General features: G+C 37.3%; 1 protein-coding gene and 1 non-coding gene across 11 annotated transcripts in view; both read left to right on the forward strand.

Moving 5' to 3' along the window:
- The window catches only part of FKBP5 (FKBP prolyl isomerase 5), a 107,819-nt gene that overhangs the window by 12,957 nt on the left and 73,325 nt on the right, over nt 1-21,537 (forward strand). The window lies entirely within an intron of this gene.
- LOC144317905 (U6 spliceosomal RNA) lies at nt 6,156-6,258 on the forward strand. The gene has a single exon (XR_013383792.1). It is a non-coding gene; the product is annotated as a U6 spliceosomal RNA (small nuclear RNA).

A 21,537-nucleotide genomic window follows, 5' to 3' on the forward strand; every position in this document is an offset into this window, starting at 1 on the left:
AGTTTACATCTTCTCCAGTCTCTTACATTTTAGTATATGCCACACATAACGGTGAGAAACTTATTTAAGCTTTGTTTTCTTCTACACTATTTTCCTGTGTAGATGTAGTGTGGTGGAACATCTATAAAGGCCTAAGCTTAGTTTCTGGTCACTCTAGATGCTCAATAAATACTCCCTTTTTTACAGAGTACATAATTTTTTCTCATATATAAATAATGCCTGTTCCTAGCCACCAAATAAATCATTCTCACACTGTTTTTCTTCCCCTTGACGTGTATTGTTTAACTTTGGCAAGATGTCCTTCCTGCATTTGGAAATTTTGCATGGTGTACAAATACTTTTTAGTCACTTTAAGCATGATTTTATCATGAAATCATTTTGCAACTGGTAATAATGTTCTATATTCTTTCCCATGATTACAGAATGAGAAAGGCATGGGTTACATAAAGATGCTCCAGACTACTTTTTATCATGCTGTATTCCTTCAAAGAAAGTAGGCATCTAGATTAGATTTATTTTTACTGAAATACTAATTTTTCTTTATCATTTTCAAATACTGTGAAGTTGAATTGTATAATCCACAAGTATATATAAAATTTTTTTTCCGTGTCCTCAAAGCTTTTATCAGATCACTTCTATTTCCCATGGTTTGGGGGTTTTTTTGCTTCCTTTTTTTTGAAGGGAGAGGGATTTTTTTCTCTGTCTTATCTGCAACTTGTTTTGTATTTGGAGGATTCTTTAGGTAGAAGCCCTGCAATTCTTATACACTGAGAAAGAGACTGTTGGTTTTGTAACTTTCATTATTATATAAGTAGTATAATTTATATTTCCATCTTTGTAAATTATTAAATTCCTGTTATTGCTATGTTAGCCATCATGTACGACTTAAATGCACTGTAGTTATGTTTGGTCATAATAATTTCATCCACTGTTGTCAAAAGTGGAAATACTATAGCTGGGGTGTGTTTATGTATTGCCTCTAGAGTTGTAGCCATTGACGAACGGGAAACTGAAAGCTAAAAGTTCAGGAAATGTATTGTATTGAGGCTTTGTGGAAAAAAAAATGTAATACTAAACTGCTGGAAACCATAGACATTGGAAGACTGAAACATTTGTGTGTACGTTTAGTTAGAGATGAATATTGCGGATTCTTAGAACAATGCTGTCATATGCTTAAATACGTTAATAGATGCAGTATGTGTGTTGCAGGCCAGGAAAGTTGTGTAATGCTAGAGAAAAATGCAACAGATTATTATATGTGTTCAACTATACGTTTTTAAGAAATAAAACAGCTGGCACATCTGTCAAATTCTTCAAGGATGTCATTTTCAGAGACTTGCAGTTTTGGTTTTAGTTTAGTTTTTGGGAAGGGGAGGTCACTATGTAACAAGGTAGCCCATTTTACCCTTAAGAAGTTCTGATGGCATAAGTTTTATTTTCTTATATTGAATTGAACTTTATTTCCTTATAATTTATTAATATATTCTGTAGTTTTTGTAGTGCTGAAAATAATTGATAAAATTACTTAAAAATTAAATGTATGCAAATTTTTTTTTTAGGTATTGTGGTATTTTAGGTACTTCATAAAGTACTATGCATAGGAGTCTTTATTTTTTAACTTATTTAAAAAATTTGTGTCAGAGGAGGTGTGAGGTGTCCCTTAGGTGTGCAATATATTGATTCAGCAATTCATTGCATTACTCAATGCTCTCCACAATAAGTGGAGATCTGTCTGTCACCATACATACAAAGTTATTGCAGTATTATTGATTATATTCTCTGTTGCTGTACTTTTCATCTTCATGACTTATTTATTTTATAACTGGAATTTTGTACCTCTTAATCCCTTTCATATGTTTTTACACCCATCCCTTCACCCACCTCCTCTCTGGCAACCATCAGTTCTCTGTATTTAAGAGTCTGGTTTCTCAGGGCACCCTGGTGACTCAGTCAGTTAGGCATCCAACTCTTGATTTTGACTCAGTCTGCCTTAGATTCTTCCCCTCCCCAAGCTCACAAGCTTGTGTGTGCTCTCTCTCTCTCTCTCTCTTAAATAAATAATAATAAAAAAAAAGAGTCTGGTTTTTTGCTTCTTTTTTTTCTTTCTTTTTTGGGAGAGGGAGAGAGGAGAAGGGAGAGAGAGAGAGCATCTTAGGCAAGCTCTGTGCCCAGCACAAAGTCAGATGTGGGACTCAGTCTCACAACCTGAGATCATGACCTCAGTCAAAGTCAAAAGTCAGAGGCTTAACTGACTGAGCCATCTAGGCACTGAAACATTTGTGTGTACATTTAGTTAGGACTATTGCGGATTCTTAGAACAATGCATTTTTCTCTTTCTCTTTTTAAGTGAAATTTTAATGCTGATTACTTTTTAAAAAGTTATATAAAAAAGTGAAAATTTAATGCTGATTATTTAAAAAATATATATATATAATTTGAAATGGTAGATGCACCACTATGTTCATTGAAGCATTATTTATAATAGCCAAAATATAGAAGGAACCTAAGTATCTATCAATAGATGAATGGATAAAGAAGGCATGATACACATGAATATTACTCAACTATAAAAAAGAATGAAATCTTGCCCTTTGCAACATGGATGGACCTAGAGGGTATTATATGCTAAGTTAGAGAAAGACACATACCTTTGATTTCATTTAGGTAGGATCTATAAACAAAACCGAAACAGACTCATAAATACAGAGAACAAACTGGTAGTTATCGGAGAGGAGGGGGCAGGAGAATGGATGAAGTAGGTGAAGGGGATTATAAACTATGAACTTCTAGTTATAAAATAAATCGGGGGATATAAAGTACAGCATAGGTAATATAGTCCATAACGACGTAGTAACTTTGTATGCTGACAGGTGGTAAACTACTCATTATGGTGAACATTTCATAATTTATGTAAATATCAGGTCTTGATCTTGAGGTTCCTTACTTCCAGTAAGGAAGTTTGAGTTGTGTCCTGTTGTTTTAAACTGTTGGAGTTATGTTGTGCTTAATATCCTTCTGCATATAATTCTTCTTCTGTGAGAATACTGATAATTTCCTGGAAGTATTGCTGGGCTGAAGAATATTTTGCACTTAAACTTTTTAAAGATGTTAGCAAATTCACCTTTAAAATATTTTACTACTTTGTACTTTCACTAGGGATATATGAGGTGTTATTTTCTGATAACTGTACACACTTCCATTTTGCTGATTAGAGGAGTTCAACTTTTGAAAATGAATCCTTCCTGTAGTAATTTGAGATGTTTAGGAAATGATAGATTAATATATTCTCATTGCCTGATGGAAGTCAAGTGGAAGATGGTGGTCTTCAGACCTATAGTATACATTGCACTGATTCAGATAGAAGAGATCAAGATGTTGGTTTCCTGGGGATTTGTCTTAGAATGTTTAAGGTAAACATTTATTAGTGACATTCTGAAGCAGTAGAAGGCCCTGAGTGCAGATTTGAGAAGTTTGGATCTGTTGTGCTGGAGAACTATTTAAAGTCCTTGAATTAAAAATAAATAAATAAATAAAGTCCTTGAATGGGGAGTATACTGTGTGTGAGAGAAGCTTTACTGGCAGTATGTACAGAATGAATGGAAGTGAGTGAGTAGGCTGGAAATAGGTCAGCTGGAGAACTCTGGTAATTCAGGAAGGAAATGAAGAAAACCCAGAATATGGTGATAGATACCAATTTGGAAAGTAAGGAAGTAGGAAACACCGTGAACATTTGACAGGTCCTGTTGATAAGATAGAGAAAAAATATATTAAAGTTGTAAGCCTAGGAAAGTAGCCAGATAATACAGATTAATGAAGTAGAAAAGAGGCCAATTTTGAAAAGTTGATTTTCTTTAAAAAGGTAGGGATATAAAAGGGCCCCGAAGTATCTATGATCGGGTGATTAGAGATCAAAAACTGCAGAAGAGAAAAAAGAGAAGTTATTAGTAGATTTAGTTATAATAGAGGAAGTAGCTGGAATTAAGAGTGGTAAGTTCTGGTATGAAGTAGTTAACAGAAAAAGGTGTTCATTGAGGATTACATTTTGGGAAGGGGTTGTCTCAATAATGGGAGCTAGGTTGAATGAATAATCAGGGAAGAAGAAATTAGTAATCTGAGGAGTAGGGAAAGAATCGGGATATGTATATGCATATGATACAATATTTACTTGATATTTTCCAGGTAGATACTGTGTTCTTCCTTTGGTGGTGATAACCTCAGAAAATTGTAATGATTATCTTAAAGATGGAGTTTATTTTATACCAGAAGTTAATATTCTGCTTGAAAAATGGTCTTGAAAAAGTAGTTTTGGTGTCCTATGCTATGTTCCTTTTAATTTCATAAAATTGTTTCATCTTGTTTTAATCTCTCTGGGTCCTACACAAAAAAACACAGCTTATTGCTGGAGAAAGTCCAGATACCTTGTGTATTTTAGTTGGTCATTTAAAAAAATGTTTCCTGGCTTTTGAAACTTGACTAATAACCAGTGGTAAGAATCCATATCTCTTTAGGACATAGTGTGAATTCAGAGTTTTTACTGTCATAGAACTTGTCAGGATGGAGCCTATTCACAGGAAATGATCTAGTATCAAAGTCAGGACCTCTGACACTATGTGAAATGGGTTAGAGTTGCAAGCTCAGGAGTCATTGTGCCTGGTTCCATTGTTCACTGGCAATATTGTGCCCCTTAATTTCACCATCTGGAAGTGGCAATAACAGTTCTATATCACAGGGTTATTGAGAGAGGCTCTGTCATGGAGCTTATATTCTAATTCTCGTAAGGAGAGACAAGCAATAGGCAAGTAAATATATGTGCCAGGTGGCAAGTGGAGGAGAAAAATGATAGAGTTGATTGCTTTTGTTTCTTGTTCTTTTATATTGGGTAACAGGGAAGGCCTCTCTGATAAGAAAGTATTTGAACAGAAACTTAACTGAGGGAGCAAACTGTGTGTCTCCAGGGGAGAGTTCCAGGCAGAGGGAACAGCAAGTGCAGAAGTCTTGGTGAGAGGCATGTTGGAAGGGGTATAGCAAGAAGGCTGGTGTGGCAGAAACAGAGTGAGAGGAGGGGAAATAGGAAAATATTTTCAGAGAGAGCCGCTGACCAGCATGTAGGGTGTTAAGTGTAATAAGGACTTTGGGTTTTATTCTGTGTGAGCTGGGAAGCTGTTGGAGGGTTGCCAGAGTAGTTTTTTTTAAGCTAGTCTGATTGTCACTTCTTTCCTTAAGAATGCTTCAGTTCTCTATTTCCTTTGGAATAAAGTTCAAATGCTTTATTCTGGCACACAAAGTCCTTCACAGTCAGCTTCTGCCTATTTATTTAGCATCATCTGCATCCTTTCCACATGTACTCTCTGCTCTAGCCAAATTGGATTACATGCGGTTCCTTGGATGGGTCATGATGATTCACGTCTTTGTGTCTTTCTGCATGCTATTTGCCCTGTGAGAAACCCTCCCCCTCGGCTCACGTAGTCCCTGGCTGTGTTTTAGATGGTCCTTTTTGTGCTTCTAGAGCAGCACCCTGTGTCTCCTTGTCTCACCTTTCTCCCCGCTAGCAACTTTGTACTCAAGCCACAGCCCTGGAATGTGCGGTGTTCTTCCACCAGCCTTGATTTTACTCCTGCCACACCCTTGCCAGTTGAAATTAATGTCCATTCTTCAAGAACCAGCTGGAACACTGCCCTCTTTTCCCTGCTTTATAAACTGCCATCTTTTCCCTACCCTTATAAATACTTTGTAACTCTCTCATACTTAATCACAGTTATCTTGAATTAAAATGTTTTTTTGCTTTGCCTCACACAAAATCCTTGGCCTTACTCATTTTAGTTTCCACTGTGGCTCCCAGTGTAGGGTCTGCACAGATTTCACATTCAGTTAAGTACTCATCATGGTATGTAGGATTCATAGAAAACTGTTGGGTTTCAAGATGCTAAGGGCCATAAGCAAAGTGAGACATTGTTAACAAAACAAATCTACTGTAACATAGTGTTGATGATGGCATGGGTACCTTGGTTCTCTCCTATATTTACTATTGGCATCAAAAGTTAGTGCACCTCCTTTGAAATGTGGTTTGGCAAAACGTATTCAGACACATAAATGTTCATGGGTTTTGACCTAGTGACACCACTTCCGGAAATCATCTTAAGAAAATAACAGAGCGTGTGCTTTGGCAGTACATGTACTAGAATTGGAACGATACAGGAAAGATCAGTACAGCCCTTGTGCAAGGATGACATGCAAATTCGTGTATCATTTCATATTTTTTGTAAGTTATATCCCAATTAAAAAAGAAAAATCTAAAAAAAGAAAAAAAAAAGAAAAAAAAGAAAAATCTGGGCAGCCCGGTGGCTCAGTGGTTTAGCGCCACCTTCAGCCCAGGGTGTGGTCCTGGAGACCTGGGATAGAGTCCCACGTCAGGCTCCCTGCATGGAACCTGCTTCTCCCTCTTCCTATGTCTCTGCCGCTCTCTCTCTTTCTCTCTCTCTCTCTGTCTCTCATAAATCAATCAATCAATCTTAAAAAAAGAAAGAAAAATCTAAAGAGAAAATAATACAAACCAGAATGACAATTATAACTACTAATGTTGAAAGTTTACTATGTGACAGGCACCATGCAAAGCCCTTACTTTATTTGATCCTTAGAATCCAAGGGGTGTGACTACTGTTACTTCACGTGATAGAGGGAGAAATTGAGGCATGAAGTAGTTGAGTGACTTGCCCAGGCGTCGCTCATATCACTGCTCAAGCCAAGATTCTCACTGAAGCAGTGTTTAAGAATTCATACTCTTTGGGGTTCCTGGGTGGCTCAGTTGGTTACGTGTCTGACTCTTGATTTTGGCACAGGTCATGATCTCAGGGTTATGATATCCAGCTCTGCCTTGGGGCTCCACACTCAGCTGGGAGTCTACTTGAGATTCTCTTCCTGTCCCTCTGCCCCTCTCAATGCATGTGTATGTGTGCTTGCTTGCTCTCCCGGTCTCTCAAATAAATCCTTAAAGAATCCGTACTCTTTTTTTCCTTTTTCTTTTTAAGATTTTAACTTTAAGTAATCTCTACACCCATGGGGCTTGAACCCACAACCCTGAGATCAAGAGTTGCACACTCCACCAAGTGAGCCCCCCATGTACCCCAAGAATCCATACTCTTAATTATATATGATCAAAGCCTAGGCACAAAAATGTTCACAGCAGTGTTAGGTAGAATAGATACATTGGAAGCAATGTATGTTAATAATTAATGTTCATCTGTTCAATAGAGTATTTTTTTCAATGGCTTTATTGACATAAAATTCACATAGCATGGTATTCATATCTTAAAGTGTATAATTCAGTGATTTCCAGTATATTCACAGAATTGTGCAGTTATACCATTATCCCATTTAAGAGCATTTTGTTTATTTATCCCTAAAAGAAATCTCATACCCATTTACAGTCACTTCTACTTCTACCATTACCTTAAAAGAACACCAGTCTACTTTCTGTCTCTATGGATTTGTGGACATTCCATATAGATGGAATCATACAATACATCCTATTTTGTGTCTCATTTAGCATAACATTTTCAAGGTTCATTCATGTAGCGTGTTGTCAGTACTTCATTACTGAATAATAATATGTGGCATGAATATACCACATTTTGTTTACCCATTCAATAGTTAATGGACATTTGGATTGTTTCTACTCTTTAGCTATTATGAATATTGTTACATACATCTATGTACAAATTTTTGTGTGGACATATGTTTTCATTTTTCTTGGAATTGTTGATCAAATGATAACTTTAACTTTTAGAGGAACTGCCACACTGTTTTCTAAAGCAGCTGCAGTATTTTACCCTCCCACTAACAATGCATGAGGGTTCTACTTTTCCCACATCTTTGTCAGTACTTGTTATCATCTGTCCTTTTCCTAATAGCCATACTGGTGGGTATGGAGTGATATCTGACTGTGGCTTTCATTTACATTTCCCTACTGACTAGTGCTATTCAGCATCTTTTCATGTGATCATTTGCTATTTGTATATCTCTTTGGAGCAATGTCTATTTGAATACTTTGCCCATTTAAAAAATATTTATTTAAAATATTTATTATTTTATTTTAGACAGAGTATGAGTTGGGTGGGGGTGGGGGAGCAGAGGGAGAGAGAATCTCAAGCAGACTCCCTGCTGAGCATGGGGCCTGATGCAGGGCTCGATCCCACAATCCTGGGATCATGACCTGAGCGGAAATCAAGAGTTGGACACTTAACTGACTGAGCCACCCAGGCTTCCCTTAAGATTTCTTTTTTAAAGATTTTATTTATTTATTCATGAGAGACACAGAGAGAGAGGCAGAGACGCAGGCAGAGGGAGAAGCAGGCTCCATGCAAAAAGCCCAATGTGGGACTTGATCCCAGCCCTCAGGGATCACGCCCTGAGCCAAAGGCAGATGCTCAACTGCTGAGCCACCTAGGTGTCCCAAGATTTTGTTTTTAAGTTTCCCTATGCCCAATGTGGGGCTTGAACTCAAAATCTTGAGATCAAGAGTGGCACACTCTCTTGAGAGCCAGCCAGGTGCCCCTGTCCATTTTTTAATAGGGTTGTTTTCTTTATTACTAAGTTGTAGATTTTTTTTATTGAAGTATAATTGACATAATATTAGTTTCAGCTGTGCAATCCAGTGGTTTGACAACTATATTATGAAATGCTCAGCATAAGTGTAGTTATCTACTACTATATAAAGTTACTGCAGTATTATTGACTGTATTTCCTATGCTGTACATTTCATCCCTGTGACTGATTTACTAACTGGAAGTTTGCCCTTCTTAATCCCCTTCATTTATTTCACCTCTTTCCAGCCCCTTCCCTTCTTTTAGCCATCAGGTTTTTTTTTTCTTCCTGTATTTGTGAATCTGTTTCCATTTGTTTTTTAGATTCTATAAATGTGAAAACGTGGTAATTGTCTTTTTCTGACTAATTTAGCATAACACTCTAATTCCGTACATATTGTGAATGTATGATTTCACTTTTTTTATAGCTAATATTCCACTGTATATATACACCACATTTTCTTTAGTCCTTCAACTATCAATAGACATTCAGGTTGCTTCCATATCTTACCCGTTGTAAATAATGCTGCAATAAACATAGGGGTGCTTGTATGTTTTTGAATTAGTGTTTTCATTTTCTTTGAATAAATACCCAGAAATAGAACTACTGGGTCATATGGTATTTCTGACTTTCAGTTTTTTGAGGAACCTCCATACTGTTTTCTGTAGTGACTAGACTAATTTACATTCTCAACAACTAATACAGAGAGGTTCCATTTTCTCCATATATTCGCCAGCTCTTGTTATTCTTATTTTTTTGATAATAGCCATTCTGACAGATGTTAGGGGATGTCTCTGTGGTTTTGATTTGACTTTCCCTGATAAGTGATGCTGAGCTCTTTTCATGTACTTATTGGCAACCTATATGTCGTCTTTGGAAAAATATATATTTCTAGATTCTCTGTCCAGTTTTTAATCAGATTGGTTTTTTGATGTTGAGTTGTATGAGTTCTTTATATACTTTGCATATTAACCCCTTATTAGATAGATTATCTGCAGATATCTTCACCCATTCAGCAGGTTGCCTTGTTTGTTTTGTTGGTGGTTTCCTACACCATGCAAAAGCTTTTTAGTTTGATGTTTTAGTTGTCTTTGCTTTTGCTTTTCTTTCCTGGGGAGGCATAAACAAAGAATATTGCTGAGGCTGATGTCCAAGAGTTTACTGCCTATGTCTCCTTAAGAAGTTTTATGGTTTTAGGTCTTATATTGAGGTCTTTAATACATTTTGAGTTTATTTTTCTATGTCGTGTAAAAAAGTGGTCTGGTTTTATTTTTTTGCATGTAGCTATCCAGCTTTCTCAACACCATTTATTAAAGACACTGTCTTTTCTGCATTGTATATTTTTGCCTCTTTTGTCATAGATTAATTTCACCATTGTAACCTTGGGTTTATTTCTGGGCTTGCTATACTGTTCTATGGATCTATGTGTTTGTTTTTGTGCCAGCACCATAGTTTATTGATTACTGTGGCTTCATAGTATAATTTGAAATCTAAGATTGTGATACCTCCAGCTTTGTTCCTCTTTCTCAAGATTGCTTTGGTTATTTGGGGTCTCTGGTGCTTCCATAAACATTTTAGGATTGTTCTAGTTTTGTGGAAAATGCTGTTGGTATTTTGATAGGTATTATATTGAATCTGGATTGCTTTGGGTAGTATGGGCATTTTATTTTATTTATGATTTTATTTATTTGAGAGAGAGACTGAGAGCAAGCAGGGAGAGGGAGAGGGACAAGGAGACTCTGCACTGAGCATAGAGCCTGATGCAGGGCTTGAACTTAGGACCCTGAGATCATGACCTGAGCCAAAATCAGGAGTCGGACACTTAATCAACTGAACCTCACCCAGGTGCCTCTGGATATTTTATCAATATTAATTCTACCAATCCATGAGCATGGTATATCTTTTTATTTATTTATTTGTGTCATCTTTAATTTCTTTCATGTCTTATAGTTTTCAGAGTACATATCTCTCACCTCTTATAGCTAATATTCCGGTTAAAATTATTCCGAGGTTGGGCAGCCCGGGTGGCTCAGTGGTTTAGTGCCGCCTTCAGCCCAGGGCGTGATCCTGGAAACCCGGGATCAAGTCCCACGTCAGGCTCCCTGCATGGAGCCTGCTTCTCCCTCTGCCTGTGTCTCTGCCTCTCTTTCCTCTCTGTGTTTCTCATGAATAAATAAATAAAATCTTTTAAAAATATATTCCAAGGTATTCTATTGATTTTGATGCAATTATTTTCTTAATTTCTCTTTCTGATAGTCATTAGTATATAGAAATGCAACAGATTTCCGTATGTTGATTTTGTAGATTTTTTGTTGGATTCTTTAGGGTTTTCTATATGTAGTATCATGTCATCTGCAAATAGTGACAGTTTAACCTCTTTCTTACCAATTTGGATGCTTTTTATTTCTTTTTCTTGTCTGATTACTGTGGCTAGGACTTCCAGTGGTGAGAGTGGACATCCCTGTCTTGGTCCTGACTCTAGAGGAAAAGCTTTCAGCTTTTCACTATTGAGTGTGATGTTAGCTGTGAATTTGTCATTTTTATTATGTTGAGGTATATTTCTTCTGTACCCACATTGTTGAGAGTTTCTATCATGAATGGATGTTGAATTTTGTCAAATGCTTTTTCTGCATCTATTAAGATGATTTTTTTTAAGATTTTATTTATTTGTTCATGAGAGACATGGAGAGAGGCACAGACACAGGCAGAGGGAGAAGCAGGCTCCACGCAGGGAGCCCAATGCGGGACCCGATCTCGGGTCTCCAGGATCACGCCCTGGGCTGAAGGCAGCGCTAAACCACTGAGCCCTGGGCTGCCCTATTAAGATGACATTGCTATTTGTATATCTCTTTGGAGCAATGTCTATTTGAATACTTTGCCCATTAAAAAAATTTATTTAAAATATTTATTATTTTATTATTTTATTTATTATTTTATTATTTTGATTGTTATTCTTCATTTTGTTAATGTGGTGTACCACATTGGTTAATTTGCAGATATTTAACCATCCTGCATTGCTGTATTAAATCCCACTTAATAGTGGTGAATGATCCTTTTAATATGTTTTTGAGTTCAATGTGCTAATCTTTTGTGGAGGATTTTTATATTCATGTTCATCAGGGACATTAGTCTGTAATTTTTTTTTTTTTTTTTTTTGCAGTATGTAGTGTCTTTGTCTGGTTTGGTATCAGGGTAATTTTGGCTTTGTAGAATAAATCTAAAAGCATTCTTTCCTCTTCTATTTTTTTTTTTTTTTTTTGGAATAGTTTGAGAAGGATAGATACTGTAACCTATATATGTTATAAAGTTAACTTGTGAAGCCATCTGTTCTGTCCTGGACTTTTGTTTGTGGGGAGTTTTTTGATCACTGATTGAATATTATTCCTAATACTGGTCTATTCAGATTTTCTATTTCTTCTTGACTCAATCTCGGACAACTATATGTTTCTAGGAATTTATTTCTTCTAGGTTCAATTTGTTGGCATATAATTTTTCATTTTGTAGTGTCTTAAAATCCTTTGTACTTTTGTGGTCCCATTTGTAACTTCTCTTCCATTTCTGATTTTATTCATTTGGATTCTCTTTTTCTTAAAGAATCTGACTAAAGTTTTGTCAATTTTATCTTTTCAGTGAACCAGCTTAGTTTTTGTTGATCTTTTCTGGTTTTTTAGTCTATATTTCATTTATTTCCACTCTGATCTTTATGTTTTCTTTCTTCTACTTTGTTCTTTTTCTCATTCATTTTGCTGTAAGGTTAGATTGTTTATTTGAGATTGTTCTTGTTTCTTTTTTTTTTTTAATTTTTTTTTTAATTTTTTACTTATTTATGATAGTCACACACACAGAGAGAGAGGCAGAGACATAGGCAGAGGGAGAAGCAGGCTCCATGCACCGGGAGCCCGACGTGGGATTTGATCCCGGGTCTCCAGGATCACGCCCTGGGCCAAAGGCAGGCGCTAAACCACTGCACCACCCAGGGATCCCGAGATTGTTCTTGTTTCTTGAGGTAGGCCTGTATCAAATAAACTTCCCTCTAAGAACTGCTTTTGCTGCATCCCAAAGATATTGAACCATTGTATATCTGTTTTCATTTGTCTCCAGGTATTTTTAATTTTTCCTCCTTGATTTCATTTGATCCATTGTTTGTTTATAGCATGTTTTTTAGTCTCCACATGTTTGTGTTTATTTCCAGTTTTCTTCATGTAATTGATTTCTAGTTTCATACTGTTGTGGTTGGAAAAGATGCTTATTTGATTTTAATCTTCTTAAATTTATTGAGACTTGTTTTGTGGCCTAACATGTGATCTATTCTGGGAATGTTCCATGTGTACTTGAAAAGAATGTGTATTCTGCTGTTTTTGGATGGAATGTTCTGTATATATCTGTTAAGTCCATCTGGTCTGATATGTTATTCAAAGCCATTGTTTACTTACTGATTTTTTTTTTTTTTTTTTTTTGGTCTGGATGATCTGTCTATCCATTGATATAAGTGGGGTGTTAAAGTCTTCTATTGTTGTATTCCTGTCAATTTCTCCGTTTGTATCTGTTATTATTTATTTCATATATTTATGTGCACTATGTGTGGTACATAGATATTTACAATTGTTATATCCTCTGGTTGGATTGGCCCCTTTATCATTATGTAATCCCCTTCTTTGTCTCCTGTTTAGAAGTCTTTATTTTTTATTTTATTATTTTTTTAAGATTTTGACAGAGAGAGCACAAGCAGGGGTAGAGTTCAGTGATTCATCAGTTGCATATAACACCCAGTGCTCATTACATCATGTGCCCTCCTTTTTTTTTTAAAGATTTTATTTATTTGTTTGTTTATTTATTTATTTATTTATTTACTCACAACAGAGAGAGGCAGAGACACAAGCAGAGGGAGAAGCAGGCTCCATGCAGGAAGCCCGATGTGGGACTCCATCCTGGGACTCCAGGATCATGCCCTGGGCCAAAGGCAGGCGCCTAACCACTGAACCACCCAGGGATGCTTTTTTTTTTTTTTTTTCTTTTAAGATTTTATTTATTTATTCATGAGAGACATAGAGAGATCATGTGCCCTCCTTAATGCCCATCACCCATTCCCCACCTATATCTCCTATCTTTTAACATATGTTTGCTTTTACCAGTGAAATTTTTCCAAAAAAAAAAAAAAAAAAGAAATTTTTCCTTTCATAATTTTCTTTTAAAGAATTCCCTTTAACATTTGTAAGGTTGCTTTAGTAGTGATGAACACCTTTAATTTTTGTTGTCTAGGAAACTCTATTTCTCCTTCAATTCTGAATGATAACCTTGCCAGGCAGAATATTTTTGGTTTTAGGTTTTTTTCCTTTCAGCACTTTGAATGTATTATGTCCCTCTTCTAGCCTACAAATTTTGTGCTAAGAAATCAGCTGACAGCCTTATGGAGTTTCCCTTGTATGTAACTGTTTGCTTTTCTCTTCCTGCTTTTAAGATTTTCTTTAACTTTTGCTGTTTTAATTATTATGTGCTATGGTGTGGATCTCTTTGGATTTATCTTATCTGGGGCTGTCTTTCGTTCCTAGACTTGGATGTCTGTGTCTTTTCCCAGGTTAGGGAAGTTCTTAGCTAGTGTGTCTTTGAGTACGTTTTCTACCCCTTTCTCTTTGTCTACTCTTTCTTGGACTTCTATAATGTGAAAGCTAATTTGCTTGATGTTGTCACAGAGTTCCCTTAAACTGTTCTCATTTTTTAAGAATTCTTTTTCCTTAAAAAAAAAAATCTTTTTCCTTTTCACTGTTCAGCTTGATTGTTTTCCACTTTCCTATCTTCCAGATCTCTGATCCATTCTTCTGCATCTTGTAATCTATTGATTCCCTCTAGTGTATTTTTCGTTTTAGCTGTTGTATCCTTCAACTCTGACTAGTTCTCTTTTATATTTCTATTTTGTTGTTGAAGTTTCTGCTGACTTCATTCACTCTTCCCTTAAGGCTGGTGAGTCTCTTTATGACCATTACTTTGAGCTCTCTATCAACAGATTGCTTATCTCTCTGTCATTTAATTTTGGTTTTGTCTGTTCTCTCTTTCTTTCTTTCTTTCATTTGTTTATTTATTTATTTATTTATTTATTTATTTATTTATTTATTTATTTTCTTGTTCTTTCATTTTGAACACATTCCTCTGTCCCTGCATTTTGTTTGAATCTGTGTTTCTCTATCAGGTAGGTCAGCTACATCTCCTGGTCTGAAAGTAATGGTCTTATATAGAAGATATTCTGTGGTATCTATAGTGTGATCCCCTCTGATCACCATAACCAGGTGTTCCAAGGGTGTCCCCTGTATTGGCTGCATGTGCTCTCCTGTTGTGGCTAGGCTGTGATTGCTGTGGGCATGCTGACCTTCAGCCTGGCTGTTCACAATGATGGGCTGCACCCTCTGGGGAGGGTGGGACACTGGTGGGCAGTCTGCTGTGTGCATGGCTGCCAAATGGCCCAGCTGTAGCTTTGGGGGATGTGCTAGTGGATGGGGCCAGCCCTCAGCCCTGCTGTCTGGAGTGACTGACTTCTACTTGTGGGTACACTGGTGGTCAGGGCTTGCCCCCTTCCCTTTATTTCCATGGCTAGCTGAGAGACCCCACTGTAGTATGGGCATGCTACTGGGTGGGGCCAGGTCTCTTGCTCTTCAGGGAGAGAATCTGGAGGTATGCTTGGAGGAGTACCTCTCAACTAGGGCTGCCCACCAGTTATGACAGAGCAGTAGTTGTGCCAGGGGGTTGTTGGCTCCTCCATGCCTGTGATAGCTATCCTGCTGTGGGTTGCAGCCCTGGGGGTTTGGTTCACCAACTGTGTCTCTGCCCTCCTCCTCTTTTTTTTAAGATTTTTTTAAATTGGAGGCGCCTGGGTGGCTCAGTTGTTGAGCATCTGCCTTCAGCTCAGTTGTGATCCCAGGTTCCTGGGATCGAGTCCTGCATCAGGCTCTCCATAGGGAGCCTTCTTGCCCTCTGCCTATGTCTCATGAGTAAGTAAGTAAAATCTTTTTTTAAAAATAAATATTTTGTTTGTTTATTTGAGAGAGAGAGAGAATGCACAAGCGAGAGAGTGCAAGGGCAGAGGGATAGGGACCAACGGACTCCCCACTGAGCAGGGAACCCATGTGGGAGCTCAATCCCAAGACCCTGGGATCATAACTTAAGCAGAAGGTAGATGCTTAATTGACTGAGCCACCCAGGAGTCCCTCACTTCCCCGTCTTGATGTGGTCTTCTCCTTAGGTCTTCAGCTGTGTTCTGCCAGTCTTTAGGTCGTTTTCAGAGTGAGTTTTATTACAAGTAGTTATTGGCTCGGCGTGTCCTTGATAGGAGGTGAACTCAAGATCCACCTTTTTTTCTTTCTTTACCCTCTCTCCTAGACTCCAAGTTGCTAATGTAGTCTAGATACAATCCCATTATCAGATATGTGATTTGCAAAATTTTCGTCCCATCCTGTATGATGTCTTTTCACTTTCTTCATGGTGTCCTAGGAAGCACAAAAGTTTTTCATTTTCATGAAGTCTCATTTATCAGTTTGTTTTTGCTTGTACTTTTAGTTTCACAGAAGAAATCATTATCTAATCTAAGGTCAGTGAAGATTCACTGTCCCTATGCTTTCTTCTAGGAGGGTAGATTGTTTTAGCTCTTACGTTGTAGTCATTGATCCATTTTGAGTTACGTGTGTGAGAAATGTATTAAACTGTTTTGTATATGGTATGAGGAAGGTATTAAACTTTGTGATCTTTTGCTTGTGAGGGTCTAGTTGTCGCAGCACCATTTGTTGAAGACCCTTATTTTCCCCCATTGAATTGTCATGGCAACCATTTTGAATATCAGTTGGACATAAATTGAGAGTTTATTTCTCAGCTCTCAGTTCTATTCCATTGATCTATGTTGTAGTTTTGTAGTAAGTTTTAGAACCATGAAGTGTAAGTGCTCTCAACTTTGTTCTTTTCAAGGTGGTTTTGGCTATTTTACTTATTTTTGCTCTAAAAAAATAATGTCGATTAAAAAAAAAGAAGTACCCTTACATTGTAATGTTGGGATTATGGTGAATTCTCTTTTCTTTATTTCTCAAACTTTTAAAAATATATTACTGTGTTAAATTTTATAATTTTAACTAAATTTTGGCTAATAGAATAAATTTTGAGGGATCCCTGGGTGGCGCAGTGGTTTAGTGCCTGCCTTTGGCCCAGGGCGCGATCCTGGAGACCCGGGATCGAATCCCACGTCGGGCTCCCGGTGCATGGAGCCTGCTTCTCCCTCTGCCTATGTCTCTGCCTCTCTCTCTCTCTCTCTCTCTGTGTGTGACTATCATAAATAAATAAAAATTAAAAAAAAAATTTTGAATTCAAGAGGCAACTCTTAGCTTATCTAAGAGGCAACTCTTAGATAAAAACCCAAGTTGTCTAAATTCCCAGGAAGAGTGTGTGAAGGTAAGGATATATTATGGATAGAATGAGCCAGTTCAGGTTTAATATTCAGCTTCTTGATTTTCCTTTCTCTCTCCAGTTAGCTTCCTTCAGTTTCTTTTCTGCCTTTTCACTCTTCATTAAAAGCCCTCCCTTACATCCCAGCTTAGGATTTTACTCAGAACCTTTAGATGAAATTTTGGGAATCTGGCTAGTTTGTATAATTGCCATTGATAGCTGGAATAAAGGGCAGCTGAGTAGCATGAGGGCAAGGAGCCAAATAATGCAATCTGAGCGACAGAAGCCACTTTGATAGAAAATAAGAGGGGGGGGAAAGGAAGTCAGTCATCCAAGCAACACACTTTAATAGCCTTCTCTGCCCTTCTTGCGTTCTGTCAGTTTCTTTGCATCTGTATATGTTATTTTCTTATGATACCATATGCTTTTTTAGGGTGGATATCTGCAAATGGTGCTGGGGCCAGTTAGAAGTTTAAATTAGATATACAGAGAATCAAACCAAGTGGCTTGATGATAGACTGCTCTTCATATGATTTTTTTAAGTGCTGCTACAGTGTATGTGTGTATTCTAAATGGTTTGGGGGCTTTCCTTCCAATTTAGGCAATAATAAAATTTCAGTATATTGAGATACATGATAGGTTATAATTAGGTGTCCAATTGTGGTTGTAAAACAAAAGCAAGTTTTATAGACTAAAGATTAATGTCATTCACAAGCCAACTTTTGTGGCATTATGACTTTTAAGTATTAAGGTGATTTTTACTGAATAGTTTTCAGCTGAATTAATCAAAAGAAGGGGAAAAATAGTTTTAATTCAGATTTATAAAAATTGTTTTATTAATGTCCCTTAGAAATGTAGAGCCACACTTTTTTCATTCCTTTTTATTTAAAAGATTTTGTTTATTTATTCACAAGAGACACAGAGACAGAGGCAGAGACACAGGCAGAGGGAGAAGCAGGCTTCATGCAGGGAGCCCGATGTGGAACTCGATCCCAGGTCTCCAGGATCAAGCCCTGGGCCGAAGGCGGCGCTAAAGCACCGAGCTACCCGGGCTGCCCTACCTTTTTTTTTTTTTTTTTTAATTTATTTATGATAGTCACACACACACACAGAGAGAGAGAGAGAGGCAGAGACGTAGGCAGAGGGAGAAGCAGGCTCCATGCACCGGGAGCCTGACGTGGGATTTGATCCTGGGTCTCCAGGATCGCGCCCTGGGCCAAAGGCAGACGCTAAACCGCTGCGCCACCCAGGGATCATTCTTATAAGGCTTAAAACAATTACCTCTTATATGGATTAAAGGAAAAAAGAGAGTGCAATTATCCAACTTTTAAAAAATATACACAAAACCATAATTTTGAACACCATCTCAAAAAAAAAGTACCTGCCATTTTTGGAGATAGATTTGTTATCAGTTGTGGGCTTTGACTTTTTTTTCCCCTAAGATTTTATTTGTTTATTCAAGATTGAGCACCAGCACACGAGCAAGAACAAGTCAGGGGAGGGGTAGAGAGGGAGGCAGACTCCCCACTAAGTGGGGAACCTGACCTGGGGCTTAATCCCAAGACCCCCCAGATCATGATCTGAGCTGAAGGCAGCCACTTAACCAACTGAGCCGCCGAGGTGCCTCCTTTGACTTTTTTTTTTTTTTTTTTTAAGATTTTATTTATTTATTCATGAGAGGCAGAGAGAGAGAGAGAGAGGCACAGACACAGGCAGAGGGAGAAGCAGGCTCCATGCAGGGAGCCTGATGTGGGACTTGATCCTGGGGCTTCAGGATCACATCCTGGGCTGAAGGCAAGCTCTAAACTGCTGAGCCACCCAGGCATCCCTCCTTTGACTTTTTTAATGTCATGGAAAGCCTATCCCTCCAAACTTCAGACTCAAAATTTGTTCTAAACAGTGTTTATTTTATCAAACACCTTTTCTCCTACCTGAAACTCCATTTGTAATACTTGTGCTTTCTTGTTTTTTTACTCTGTCTCCTTTTTCTGGCTTGAAAATGTACTCATGTACTTATGCTTCTGGCCAAGATGGATTAAGAGAGATTGATTTACTCCCTTAGCTGTAATCACATAGTAAACAAAAACCCCAGAAAAAATATATGAAGTTTCAAACACTGGACAAGAGGCAGCAGCATATAAGACAATGATCACCAAGAAACCAGAAACAGATGAGCCCTACAATTATCCTAGTTTACTAGAGAGAGTTTCTAGGCTGCAGTGTAAAGTGAGGGGAGCCCAGCAGTTTCCTTGAGTTGAGGAGACAGAGCTGGAGTCCAAGGAGGCCAGGGTGGTTATAGTTAAGAAAGGAAAGAGCTGCACAAAGAGAGAACTCTATAGGTCTGTGGAGTCTCTCTTAATTAAGTCTTCAGACAAGTACTGATAGTGCATGTATTTTATGGAAGCTACCCAATGCCAAGAAAGAACAACCCAAAAGGATTATAGGGAACAATCTCTGATTGTATCTCAGTTTGTGTTCCCAATAGCCAGAGAGGAAAATATGTCATAGGATATTGGGTAGAATACTCAGAAAGGTATTGCCTCAGCAGTGGGGCAAATGCCTTAAAGACTGCTTTGATCCCTTCTAACAAAGCTTAAAAACAGACCTCAGAAAGATCAAGCTATTTCCAAATAGCTTAACTGCATCCCTGAACAAAGCTTAATATTTATAATTACACGAAAATATTTAGTATTCACCAAGGTAAAATTCACATTTGGCTTCCAATAAAAAAATATCAGACTTGGAATGAAGCAGAAAAATACAGCCTCTGAGGAGGAAAATCAATAAGTCAAAACAGACACAGATGATAGAATTAGTGGACAGAGACATTAAAACATTTATTATGACTATATTCCATATATTACTGGAAAGATTGAGAATGTCAACTACAGGTATATAATATATTTTAAAGACCCAAATTGAACATTTAGATTTGAAAACTACAGTGTGTGAGATGAAAAATATACTTCATGGGATTTACAGCAAACTAGTGCAAGAGAAAAGATTAGTAAACTTGAAGCCAAACCAATATAAATCATCCAAAATAAAAGGAAGTAAATAGGGAAAAAATGAATAGAGTATCAGAAAGCTATGAGACAACCTTGGAGGGTCTAAAATACATGTAATTGTAGTCTTGAGGAGAGGGGGAGGTGCAGAAAAAATTTTTGAAGAAACAATGGCCAGATTTTTCCATATTTTATAAAAACTGTAAGTTCAGAGATCCAAGAAAAAGATAAAAAGGGGAACAAAGAACAGAGGTGACAAATAGAAAACAGCAAAATGTTAAATTTACACCAATCTATATTAATAATCACATTAACTATAAATGACCTAAGCAACCCAGTTAAAAGGCAGGTCTCATTAGTAGTTTGGGTAAAACAAGACTCAGCTATATGCTGCCTACAAGAAACCTTCTGTTCATACTAAGAATCCAAATAAGCTAAAAGTAAAAGGTTTGAGAAGGATATTCCATGCTAATACTAGTCAGGAAAGTTGGAATAACTATATTAATTTCATACCAACAGATTTTAGAACAAAGAATATTACGAGGAATAAAGAAGATCATTTCATTGTGATAAAGTGATATTAATAGTCCTGAATATTTATACACTTAATAAGCTTCAAACTATCTGGATCAGAAACCGATAGAACTGAAAGGAGAAACAGATCCACAATTATAGTTGGGGATTTCAATATCTAACCTCTCAGGACACCTAGGTGGCTCAGTGGTTGAGCATCTGCCTTTGGCTTGGGGTGTGATCCTGGGATCCAGGATCGAGTCCCACATCGGGCTCCCTGCATGGAGCCTGCTTCTCCCTCTGCCTGTGTCTCTGCGTCTCTCTCTGTATCTCTCATGAATAAATAAATAAAATCTTAAAACCCTAACCTCTCAATTGGTACAACAAAAAGACAAAAAAGCAGTCATGATTTAGAAATTTTTTTTCTTTTAAAGATTGTATTCATTTGTTTAAGAGAGAGAGAGAGCCCACAAGCAAAGGGAGAGGGAGAAGCAGACTCTCCATGGAGCAAAGGAGCCTGACCCAGGACTCGATCCCAAGACCCTGGGATCATGACCTGAGCCAAAGACAGACGCTTAACTGACTGAGCCACCCAGGATTCAATATTTAAAATAATTTTTCAGCGATTAAGTTTAAGGTGGGAAAATATGCATTGTGTATTATCAAATTTACTTACAGTTTTAACTTGTGATAAAACTGATAAACTGTAAAAAGTGTTCTAACTTGGGCTTTCTGAAATTCTAAAGGAATTTTCAGAATGATACATATAAAATGTTAAATTTAATTTTACTCTCAGATTAGAACATTGTTCAACTGGATGATGGGAAAGAATGTTACAAGAACCCTAAAGATAAAATGGGAGGAAGTCAATAGAATTCTAGGTTTGGGAGAAATTCTTAGGATTTTGATTGGATGACCAGGCATCTATGGTAGGTAGAATTATGGCCCCTCAGACATGTCTACATTCTGATCTCTGGAATTTGTTAATATGTTACCTTACACAGTAGAAGGAACTTTTTTT

Source organism: Canis aureus, chromosome 7 (assembly GCF_053574225.1).
Source record: "Canis aureus isolate CA01 chromosome 7, VMU_Caureus_v.1.0, whole genome shotgun sequence".
Classification (NCBI taxonomy): Eukaryota; Metazoa; Chordata; class Mammalia; order Carnivora; family Canidae; genus Canis; species Canis aureus.